Below are 11165 nucleotides of genomic sequence, written 5' to 3' on the forward strand. Positions count from 1 at the left end.
CTAGGACCAGGCAGGAGTCAGAAGTCTGCTGAAGCCCAGAGAGCTCCTAAGATCTCTCTCTTTCAGAGGCCCCAGGTTTCCAGCACCAAAAACAGGAGTCACGAGTGGAAAGATCTGGCCCAGTCTTCATGGGTATTTACACTGGTGCATCTGAACAGCACTGTGGTTTTTACTTAAACATCTAATTAGTATAAAGCAGGCAGGTCTCCAGCTCACTAGATTAGCCACGGTCAGAGTGCAGACTGACAGACTGGGGAACAAAGAGGCCTGTATGCCTCCCCCTGCCCATTGCATTTCCTGCTGGAGGCTGAAAGCCCAGCCAAGGGCCTTTGCAGCTGAAATTCTCCTTTTGAAAGAGACTGTGATTGCATCAAACTCCAAGGAGCACCTTGGAAGAAAAGCAGCACCCACCTGCATCCGGCCTTTCCCTGGCTTCCAGCCCTTTTGCAGGGTAAGGCTGAGCCTTTGTCCTGCTCTGCATCGCAGGCCAGGCTTCCTATCCTGCCAGGTGGGTGCTGAGCATTCCCGCATCAGCCCCTTGGGGCTTTGTCCTAAGAGCCCTCTCTAGACTAGGATAAAAAGGGCAGCTGTAAAACTTCCCAGCCAACATGTCTGAACTACCTGGTTTAAACTCAAGTGGAAACAGGTAGAAACAGGATGTTAAGTTAACTCTCATTAGCTGGTCAAGGAGAACTCTGGGGAGACTAGGCTGCGATGGGATTAGTGAGGGTTTTAAAATACATCTTTCTCTAAGCCTTGCATCCTGGTCTAGGCAAGCCAGAGCCGGGAATATTAGTGCAGAGAGCATTCAGCCTTGAAATCAGCAGGAATCAGAGGCCTAATAAACTTTAAACCTTTGGTTGGTGCCTGCAGGACTCTCCAGGTCCCACTTGTAATGGGAACCATCTAAAGTTTTGTAAAAAAAAAAAAAAGAGCATTTGCCCTGAGGGATTATTGGGAACTGATTTGCCCAGGTAGAGAATGAGCTCTGGAGGCTGCCTGATGAGCAGACAGATGTAGCACTTCCTCAGTCTCTTCCCTTTGAACAAGTCATGGGGATAAGGGCACTGTAACCTGTGTGAAGCCAAAAGAAACCCTGCAGTGGAGTTTCTTGCCTGCCCCTAATATATAGTAGCTATGTCCTGAGCAAAGTCTGGGGTAGAGTCACTTATGGATTTAGGACTTGTATCACCTGCCCCTCACCTAGTTGGGCAAGGACTCATGTGTTACTGGATCAGTTTTTAACCACTTCAGGTTTATCATTTCAACCACCCAGTACCAACTGGAACAAATAGCAAACCCAAATTTGAAAACTCCTGTGGGAGTGCCTGTCTCTCTAGACCCTGCAATGTGCAGGGACTGTGAATGCTGATGAGTTATGTGCTGTCTCTCTCATCACGTATAGCTATCCAGCCTAGAAATGGCCAGAGGCTCTTGCCTCTCTTAGCCAAGGTGCCATCAGTCGGTCACGTGTCATTTAGCCGGCCCTAATCCTGTAGGTCTCTTCCCATTCGCACAGTGCATTTTTGCACTTGTACCTTTCTTTCTCCTTTCCATCTTTCCTTCAAAAGCAGGAATTCACAGAGCGCTCCATTGCTCCAGATCACTCACTGCCTTCCATAGCTCAGCTTTCAGATACTTGTTTTACATGGGTCCGTTTCCTGCTAGGAGAGATGTTGCTTGTGCTAGCTGGTGACCTGCACATCAGTGTAGCTGTGGAAATCCTTCTGCTTTTGTGTTACAGTAGCTGCTAGCAACCTCAGAAGGGTGAAGGCAATGTGCTAGGTGCTGTATAAATATATGAGAGAGATGGACCCTGTCCCAATAAACTAAATGCAGCACCAGATGCAACTAGTGAACAATAACCAGATACTGAGAGAACAGTATTTTCAAGTCCATTCTTCCACAGACAAGCTGTGCACATAGTTTGTAGGGTGCTAGTTGTCCATTTTTGTTGGTATATAAAGCAAGTCTGCTGGCATTGGCAGTCCCAGCAACTAATGTTAGTAGGGGCGGGCTGTGTTACAGAGGCAGCCAGATTTGTAAAGCCAAATTTCCGTAGCACAAGCCACGTTCAGTGGATCAGATTGCAAAGCAAAAGATGCTAACAAAAGGAGGTCCCTTTTCACACAGCATCCAATTAAAGCATGGACCTCATTGCCACCAGATGCTGGAAGCTGACAGTGCAGCCAGATTCAAAAAGCAATTGGACAAATTCCTGGAGGAAAGGGGCATCAGTAGCTATTGAGCATGGCAGGTAGGGATACAGCCTCTGAATCAGAACTTCCTTGACTTGAAATGCTGGCGGCTTCAAGTAGGAGAGGAAGAGGGGAAAAAACCCAGGTGACACCCTGTTCACTCTTCCTATCAGCACCCACTCTGTGTCCCTGTGGGGCACAGGATACTGAGCAAGATGGACCTGTGGTCTGACCCAGTAAATGGCAGTTCTTGTGTTCTTTTGATGCCACCGGGTGCTGGGCTTCCCTTTGCGGTCTGCCGGATCCAGAACATTTTTCTTTCTGGGAGAAAAGAGAAGCAAGCATCTGAACAGCATCTTTCATTCATGCTCAGGGGGAGGGAAAACATCAGAGACCTGAACACCGCATTGTGGGAGGTGGCAAGGTGATGCTGGAGGCGTGGAGAGGGGAGACCGAGTGAGATCTTCTGCAGCCTCCTGTCTGGGAAAGCTGCATATTAGGCTTCTCCAGGTTGATGCCGCTCCTTTAATATATCCCTAGTATGCTAGTGTCTGCCAAAGCTGTGGTTCTCACGGGGCTCCTGGGAGAATCCCATGGGCTGCCGGAAAGGATGCCGGCACTTCTGCCACGTGCTCCTGAACAAGCTTGCCTGTGCGTTGGCGGGGCGAAGGTTTTCGCCTCCACTTCTTACATTCCCAGCACCCGCCCCTGCTGGTAGCATAGTTGGACATTCAGCATCATGGGGGTATGACTGGGCCACAGAAAAGTCTCCGCTGAAATAAATTGCAGCTGATTTTTCCAATGCCGGAGCACGTTGGCTCCTGTAGTGGTTTGCTGTGCTCGTGGGTGTGGATGTGGGAATGAGGCAGGGTTGGAGAGGGCAGAGTAAAAAGGGAAATCTTTGATAAGCCGTTGGGCAAATGATGACTCACTTCCCGCTTCAGCCATGTTCACCCTGCCTCTTAGGTTCCTTTTTTCCCTGTAAATCGGCTTCTGTTTGCAGAAATGCTGAAGGAAAGGCTGCTTGCTGCATGTTTGCAGGCATCCTGAGGAGACCGTGCCATGCATACCAGTGTTTTGTATTTAGTCCTTCCTCTAAATACATTAAGAAACCTTCAGACATCTCACCTGAGCACAAACCTTGTTGGGTGACTCGGAGAACCCCTCAGAAACCCGGAGCAATAATGACAATCACAGCACATCCTTTGTGAACAGTCCCTAGGCTGAAATATCTTTGCGTAAAGGATTTGTCAGCCTTGAGGCCTGTGAGAAGTCAGATTTGCAGCCTCCAAAATGTGAAGAGAATATTATATTTCTCAGCAGTGTACACGCTGGCAGATAATTTAGGGAAAGGGAAGCAGAAGGAATTCACCGGGGAACAGTGAATTGCTCGTCTGGCTCTCCTGCCGTTCTCCAGCGTCGTCTTCCTCTGTCAGTTTATGGAAGTGTTGACATGATGGTTGCCTGATGACTCATGAGCTCCCTTCCAGCGCTGTATTCCTACAGTCGAGGGTATTTCCCTGACAGAGCTTGAGGAACTCAAGCACTTTATGATTTGGGGGGTTTTAATGACCACAAATTTCTTATTTAAGTTGGCAAAACCTCTCTAAGCTTCAGACATCTCTTCCTTTCCCATGCCCCTCGGCCCTCTGAGACGTAGTTATAGGCAGAGAAGTTGAATATAATGCACATGAAATAGTGTGTGGGGGGGTTAAAATGGGGATATAAGGGTTTGGGGAGGGGAGTGTCTTCATAATAAGGGGATGGACATACATGGCAAGGGCTGGGGAAAAGAGAGTTGCTGTCAGCTGCTCTGTAGTCACTACCTGTGCACATGCTCTTACCCCGAAGTAAATGGAAGCTAACCTGTGGCGGTTTATCGTGCAATGAAAGAGAAGTAAGGTACCACAGTCCGGCTTCCACAGGCTAAGAGTGTGTACATGTGCCCTGCAGCATCTCATGCGTAGCAAAGCCCCACTCCCTTTTGTTCCTTAGTAAACTGTTCACTTATTCATCATTTAAACCACTTTAGTTATTCCAACACATTCAGGTACAAGAATGCCTTTCCTCCTTTATTGCTTGCAAAAGGGTAGCAGCTTAACTGAGAGAGCCACTGGAAAGGATCTGCTGGACCGGCAGAGCTCGCTGGGCAGCCCACGCAGCACATAGACAGCTGCCGTGTGCACGGGAATGCTTTTGCAGATTGGTGTTAAACCCGTTCCCCAAGCCAAGCGAGCTCTGCCTGCGCAGGAACGTTCTCAAGGATTAAACCTCGAACCAAAACGATCGCTTTGGCAAAGAGCCCAGCGTCGATCAACAAAGGCCACAAGCGTACAAGGAGTTCAACTAATATTACTTTTGGTTTTCACTATGCCAGTGTAACTGGTCAGCCTTCCCAGCGCAGGCAAGCCCACAGTCGTAGCCTTGGTTCATACAGTACTTACAGGAGCAAATTGCAGGCTTCAGAAGTTGCCTTTTGCACTTTCAGATAGCTGCCACCCATTGTGTAGTGTGTATTAGTTACTGCTCTTATTTGTTCCAGCTTGTGTTCGCTTCCGCCTCAGATACCTACATGCTTTACAGGATTATTGAATGTGTGTGATATTTACTTCCCCATCAAGGAAATGCAGCTGCTTCTTGGGTGGAACACGGCAACAGCTAAATAGCAAGGAGCAGTGTAGGGCACAAAATGAAACAGTGAACAGGTCGAAACTGCAGGGGGAAGTTTTATTTCATAAAGAGATTCTCATGGGCTATATGGTCAAAATGATGCAAAGCTTCTGCCTCATGCTGTCTATTGGCTAATCTATAAAACAGCTTTCTGGGTTTTCCCTGGGAGCGAGGGCTTTAAATTTTAATAAGCTGTAGCATACTTTCGCCGGATGTCATAAGCTGCTACAGAGTTTAAATGGGGTTAAGCAAGCGGGAGTCTAGGAGAAGCAAGGAAAGTTAAAGGATGTAAATTATTTTCTACTCTTGAGTTTCTTTCCCTTCACAAGAAATGCCGGTTTAAGGTTATTTGGAAGCAAAGGCTGTTAACATTTGTGACACATTTTCTCCTTCCTTAGACTATTTTAATGTCTGAGAGGAGAAAACATTAGAAATCCTAGCAGGGAAACCAAAGTAGCGAGGTTATCGGTGCATGTAAAATATTGGGAATTAATCAGATCTATTCCCAGAGTTTATCTTTGTCACTTAATCACATTGTAGAAAATTGCTCTAGAAAAAGCCACGTGCTTGTTGACTTGACTGTGGTGGGCAGATCAGAAATCTATGGTGTAGCCAAAGTATAGACCCAGGCCTAAGTGTTTTTGCAGATCTAGGGGTAGATGTCTTCCCACTGACATGCTGTGGAATGACAGGTTTGCAATGATCAAGGACAGCGGTTCTCGAGCTGCGGTCCATGGAGCATTGGCCGGAAAGCTGGTTGGTCATGTGTTTCTGACTGCAGAGCCCGAGGGTTTCTTACAGCTGAGGAGGGGAATGAGCCAGCTCAGCTGCTTCAGCTGCTGCATGAGAACAAGACATTGTACTGTAACTCCTCGTATTGATTTTGTTTCCTTGTAGGTAGACCTCCCAGCTTGGTCACACCCGGGACTGAACCAAGGACATACGCAGCAAAAAGCATGAGCTTCTCCACTTGGAGAGTCGGCTTCCATATTCCCAAGCTGTATCAGACTCATCCTCTGCAGATCAGGCACAGCAAAGGCGAGGGGAATAACATATGCTGTACGTGGGGTATACTTGCATGGTTGCATCCTGCAGGCAGTAATTTAGCACTTAAGGAGAGATTTAGTCAGGAAGGTCAAGACCAGAGAGAACCAACCACAGTGGTGGTATGGTATGTTCAACACTGGATATCCTTGCACCAAACTCCTGATCTCTCCAAGATATGTATGCTTCTAGTTGACCAAACAGATGGTGTAACAGTGTCATCTGATGATTTCTAATACCATAGGTCAGGGCCACCAGCAGTAAACTGTTCAGGGAAGAATGTCATGCACAGGGAAGTGAGGATAACGAAGACTAAGTAGGTGGATAAACACTTCTATTGGGAAGGAAGATCATGGGCCTGGGGGAAACGCAGAACAAGGGTCCTGGGAAATGTCCAAAAGAAAAGGAAGAGAAAGGGGCCAGGTGACAGAGAAAAAAAGGACAAAGGAGCAAGGAGAGGAAAAAGTGAGAATTAAGCCACCAAACCCAAGGGACTTTATCCCCCTTAAAGCTACAAGGAACTGCTGCAGCTGCTGCAGGGATGTTATGGGAAGACAGGAGGCCAGCACAGCCATGATTACAAGGGAGATGGCTGGAAGGAGCTCTGCTCATACGAATGGTGATGGTCCTGGTTTTGCGGCGTGCTAGACACCCACATCCAGGAGGCGCTTGTCTGGCTATTCATGTACTTGGACTCTGTGAGGACAGAACCTGTTCTCAGTGCATAGGTGTAGGTAGAAGTAGCTACCTGCAGATTCGGCAGGAAGACAAGTGAAGACAAGTAGCTTGATTTCCGGCCCCCCCCTTCCATTGCAGTCCTCAAAGCTATGTGGGTATAAGTGGATTGAGAATCAGGCCATGTTGCCCAGGCTTCTAGCCTGAGTTTAGAAACGCCGGGTACCCACAACTCCCAAGAAAGCCGACAGGAGCTGGAAGTGCACGGTCCCTTTGAAAGCCAAGCACGTTGCGTGGTCAGTTGTAAATAACATCTTCAACCCCCTGATCTCAAAGCAGTGTATAGAGCTAAATATGCAGCATTTAGGCCCATTTTATGGATAGGAAAACTGAGACATGGAGTGGTTAAGATTTACTGTAGGTCATATAGCATTAATGACCAGGCTGGGAACAGAAACAAAATCAGAGGACATTGATTCCACGACAAAATCCCAGTGTCGTTAGTTGGTCGTTGCTAATTTTTTAATTGGTAGCTGCCAGATTTGCATAACTCCCTACAAGTGCCAGTTAATGGCTGTCTTTTTGCTTGCAGTCAAACCCACAAACTCAGGTTGTAGAAAGAAGAATATTTAGGAGTGCTTACTAACTGGAGATTAGTGACACCTTTCTGAAGAATGGATCTGCTTTAACCGTGAATCACATCGGAGTGCTGCTAAGGTGAGGTGAGAGATGGCAGTGGAATGCAAAGCCATTTTCTTTTATTGTATTTACCCACATAAAGGCGATTGGGACAATGAGTTACTATATTCAAACTGTGGTAAATTCATAACAAAGGATTATTAACTGACAACTCGCTGTATTGTGTTAGCTTGTGAAGAGAAGGAATCTGGGTTGTCAAAGATGCAGCTTCTCAACTCTTCCGCCTTCTTTTTTGCACCTCTCACTTCTCCCGGGCTGCCAGACAGGAATTCACCTTCCTTCCAGATCTCCATTTACCAGCACCACTGACACAGCCCAGCTATCTGGCTGCTCCTCGCTGTGTTTGACATCAGCAATTCCGAATTTAGAAGCTGAGGTTATGGAAAACTTGATAGCGTTAAAGACACGTCAGGCTGTCTCCTGCTCTCTTGTTCTGTCCCTTGCTCTGAGTAGTGCTTGCCTCTATCGCCTGGTGTGGCCAGAACTGGGTAAGAGGTTGGGGAGCCCTAAGCCCATTTTCCACATCCCCCACAGATGTCTGGGGTAATCGCAGACAATAATCTCTCCCTGCCTCAGTTCTTCATCTCTCAAATAGGGGTAAGAGCCATGCCTCTTTCTCACCCTTTGTCCTGTGTAGACTGTAAACCCTTCAGAGCAAAGACTTGTACCAAGTGCACGTACAGCATCTAGCACCACAACTCTGATCAATGCTGCAGCCCTTAAGTGCTACAGAAATAGGGGTAAAAACCACAGGTGCTGCTTAGAGATCTGACTGATCATTACCTCTTGCTTTTAGGATCTGAGTAGCAGGGCTTGACAAAGCCTTTTTTCAAGCTCACTTTAATAATCCTCATGGTCTCCAGGAGGCAGCATTTTGCTGCACCTTGGATATGACAGCTGTACTTGGCTGTACTCTCACACCCCCCGGGACCACTCCAGATAACCCCCACGCCCCCGGGCTCACCTTGGAGGAGGCAGACCCTGATGCCTGCCTCGGGCAAGCTGCGCAGCACTGCGTCCAGCACGATGTACACCATGGTCAGAGACACATGAGCAACCAGCTTTCTGGCCAATGTTTCATGGAGCGCAACTTGAGAACCGCTGTCCTAGATCATTACAGACCTGTCATTCCACAGCATGTCACTGGGAAGACATCTTCTCCTAGATCTGCAAAAAAATGTTTAGGCCTGGGTCTATACTTTGGCTACACTATGTATTTATGATCTGCCAACCACAGTCAAACCAAGAAGCCACGTGGCTTTTTCTAGAGCAATTTTCTACAATGTAATTAAGTGACAAAGGTAACCTCTGGGAATAGATCTGATTAATTGGCCACTTCTTTCTGAGCAGGAGCAAGTGCCGGCATTTCTGAATCACAGAGAAGTTCCTCCTTGTTTCATCAGAAAAAGCAGACAGAATGAGCCTCTAGCTGGGGGCGGGGAGGATGAAAAGTCCCGAGCAAAGTCAAAGGGAGGTAGAGATTCCCAAGGGTTGGGGGTGGAGGGAAGCAGGAAATGGACACAGCAGCAGGCTGGAAATGATGGGAGTGGAGGGGAGTTTCCTCCATCCCACGGTGTTCCCTGGAGGAGAAGCCAGCCCCCTCTCCTCTTCACCTGCTGACACTGAAAGCCAGGAACCACCCCCTCCGAGGCCTGGGGCCAGCATGCGCCCATGCCTGCAGCCCTCATCTCCAACTCCGGGGATGCTGGCTCAGGTCCCATCGCACTCATCTGTTCCCACACTTCACCGAGATGTCGGCAGGCAGAGATCCTTCAGTGTGGGAGTGGGGCTGGGCTGGAGGAGTGGGGAGCCGGCCTTCCCCTCCTGCCCACTTGCTCTTTACCGAGAGGGAGAGGAGGAGATGTCATGGGGCCTCCTTGGGAAGGGGAACTTGAGCACCTCCACTGCCCGGCTCTTCCCCCGCCAGCATGCTCTGAACAAGGAAGGATTCAGGCAGGTGGGTGAGGTCCCTCCCCAGCTCTCCCTGCTTCCCAGCTGCACGCCCCCAGCCTGTTCCAGGCAAGGGCAGGGCATGTTACTCTGCAGTCAGTCATCTGCAGCTCCGATTCCTCTGGCAGGAGGAGGAAGGAGGGCCCCCGCCAGGAGACACCAGGGAGGAGAGGCTCTGATCCTGCTGTGCCTTCCAGCTAAATCGCTTACTCCCACCTGCCATAGGGCATTTTGACACATGCTCCGGGAGGCACAGAGCAGGGCACTTTAAGTAGCGAGTGCTTGAAGTGCCCGAGTGTCACGTGTATCAGCATCCACTTGGTGAAAAATGGCAGCAGGGCGCTTTGAACTAGAGCGCGTCAAATGTGCTTTAGTTCAAAGCACCCACCGCCATTTTTTGGTGTGGGAGCAGTAATACACGTGACGCCGGAGTCTGCTGGAGCATGGAAATAATCGAGTCTGCTCGGCCGTGCTGGATTTCCAGCTGCATGGGAGCCGGCTCCCTGCCCGTGTATTGGAGCCTTTATATTCCCCACCTGGAGAACAAGGGCGAGAGCTGCATGGGAGTGCAAAGCCAGAGCAGGGGGCCTGGGCCACAACCCCTCCGGAGAACCAGCCGCGCACGGAGAAGGGCAGCCGGCTGCACGAGGGCTGTGGGAGACTGCAGCCACAGGCAGCCCAGCTCCATTAACATGGACACAGCCTCCCAGGCTGCTTTCTTTTCTTTGCGTCTCAGTCTGTGGCTGTGTTCGGGGGCAGGGCTGGAGGGGAGATGCGCTGGGGGCGAGGGAGAGGGACAGATTGCAAGAGGTGTGCTGTGAAACCCTGTGTACCAGACCTCACCTTACACCCTGTGCTCTTTGTCTCTCTCTCTCCATCTACCTCATCTCCTTAGATCATAAGCCCCGTGGGGCCAAGACAGCACCGTGTTTACGCAGAGAGAGGCGCCTGGCACTCCTGGAGGGCACGCGCTAATGAGAATACCCTTCCTGGGGTAGCGCAGGTACGATCCTTGGTGACTGCTGTATGTTGGCTCTCAGCTGCCGCTCTCCCCCCTCCTTTCAGCTATTGCAAAATCCCCCCCTTAGTCACCTTACAGAATGCAGGGTTGATGAAAGGAAACATCCCCCCTTGCCCTCGTCCTCACTGGTTTCTTTTGCAGCAGGTTATTGCGCTATGTACTCCTTCTGCTTCCCAGCTTCACGCCCACGGCCTGTTCCAGGCAAGGGGAGGAAACGCGAGGGGCGGGTTTCTCCACCGTCAGTTATCTGCAGCGCCAGCTTCCTATGGTGGGAGGAGGCCACATCTGGGGCTTGGGATGCTGGAGGTAGGATCCTGCTGTGCCTTCAGCTTCCTGTGCGACCAGGCTCAATCATGCACCCTGTCACATTCCCCACCTGTGCAAGAGAGGGGAGAGCTGCTTCCCCAGGGGCCATGATGCTCCAGTCCCACCTCCCGGGGAGAGCAGGCCCCGCTCTAGCACTAGGCGATGCATGTGCAGGACTGGCGCCACGGTCCTCAGCTCCAAGGAGCATGGGCCGCAAGCACGTGGTGGTGGCATGGGTACCTCGGCCTCTGCAGTCGTGCTTAGCACATTGCAGCGCGCATGGCACGATCCTGCCCCGCAGACCCAGGGGTGGCATGGGGCCCCCTGCCCCCCAGGGTCTGGGGGTGGCATGGGGACCCCTGCCCTGAGGATCTCGCCCTCTAGCACCTGCCAGAGGTGCGGGAGCGGATCCACCAGCGCTCCCAGGCCCCCCCCTGTCCTGCAGCGTCTCCCCACGGGGCTGGGGGAGGGGGGCACTTGCATTCGTCCTGCAGGCACGGCCCCAGGCGGCCGGACGCACCTGCCCTTCTCTCCCGGGCCGTGTAGGGCAGCCCCGTCCGGGCCTGCCCCCTCCCGGGCCGGCCGCAGGCCCCGGGGCCGCC

General features: G+C 50.7%; 1 protein-coding gene across 1 annotated transcript in view; it reads left to right on the plus strand.

The window, feature by feature from the left end:
• The first annotated feature begins 10148 nt into the window (after positions 1-10148).
• The window catches only part of DUSP5 (dual specificity phosphatase 5), a 12306-nt gene continuing 11289 nt past the window's right edge, over positions 10149-11165 (plus strand). The window contains exon 1 of the mRNA XM_019502789.1: positions 10149-10239. The gene's annotated coding sequence lies outside the window, so the exon portion shown is untranslated. The remainder of the gene's footprint in view (positions 10240-11165) is intronic.

Source organism: Gavialis gangeticus, unplaced genomic scaffold (genome assembly GCF_001723915.1).
Source record: "Gavialis gangeticus isolate Ggan-Ray unplaced genomic scaffold, GavGan_comp1, whole genome shotgun sequence".
Classification (NCBI taxonomy): Eukaryota; Metazoa; Chordata; order Crocodylia; family Gavialidae; genus Gavialis; species Gavialis gangeticus.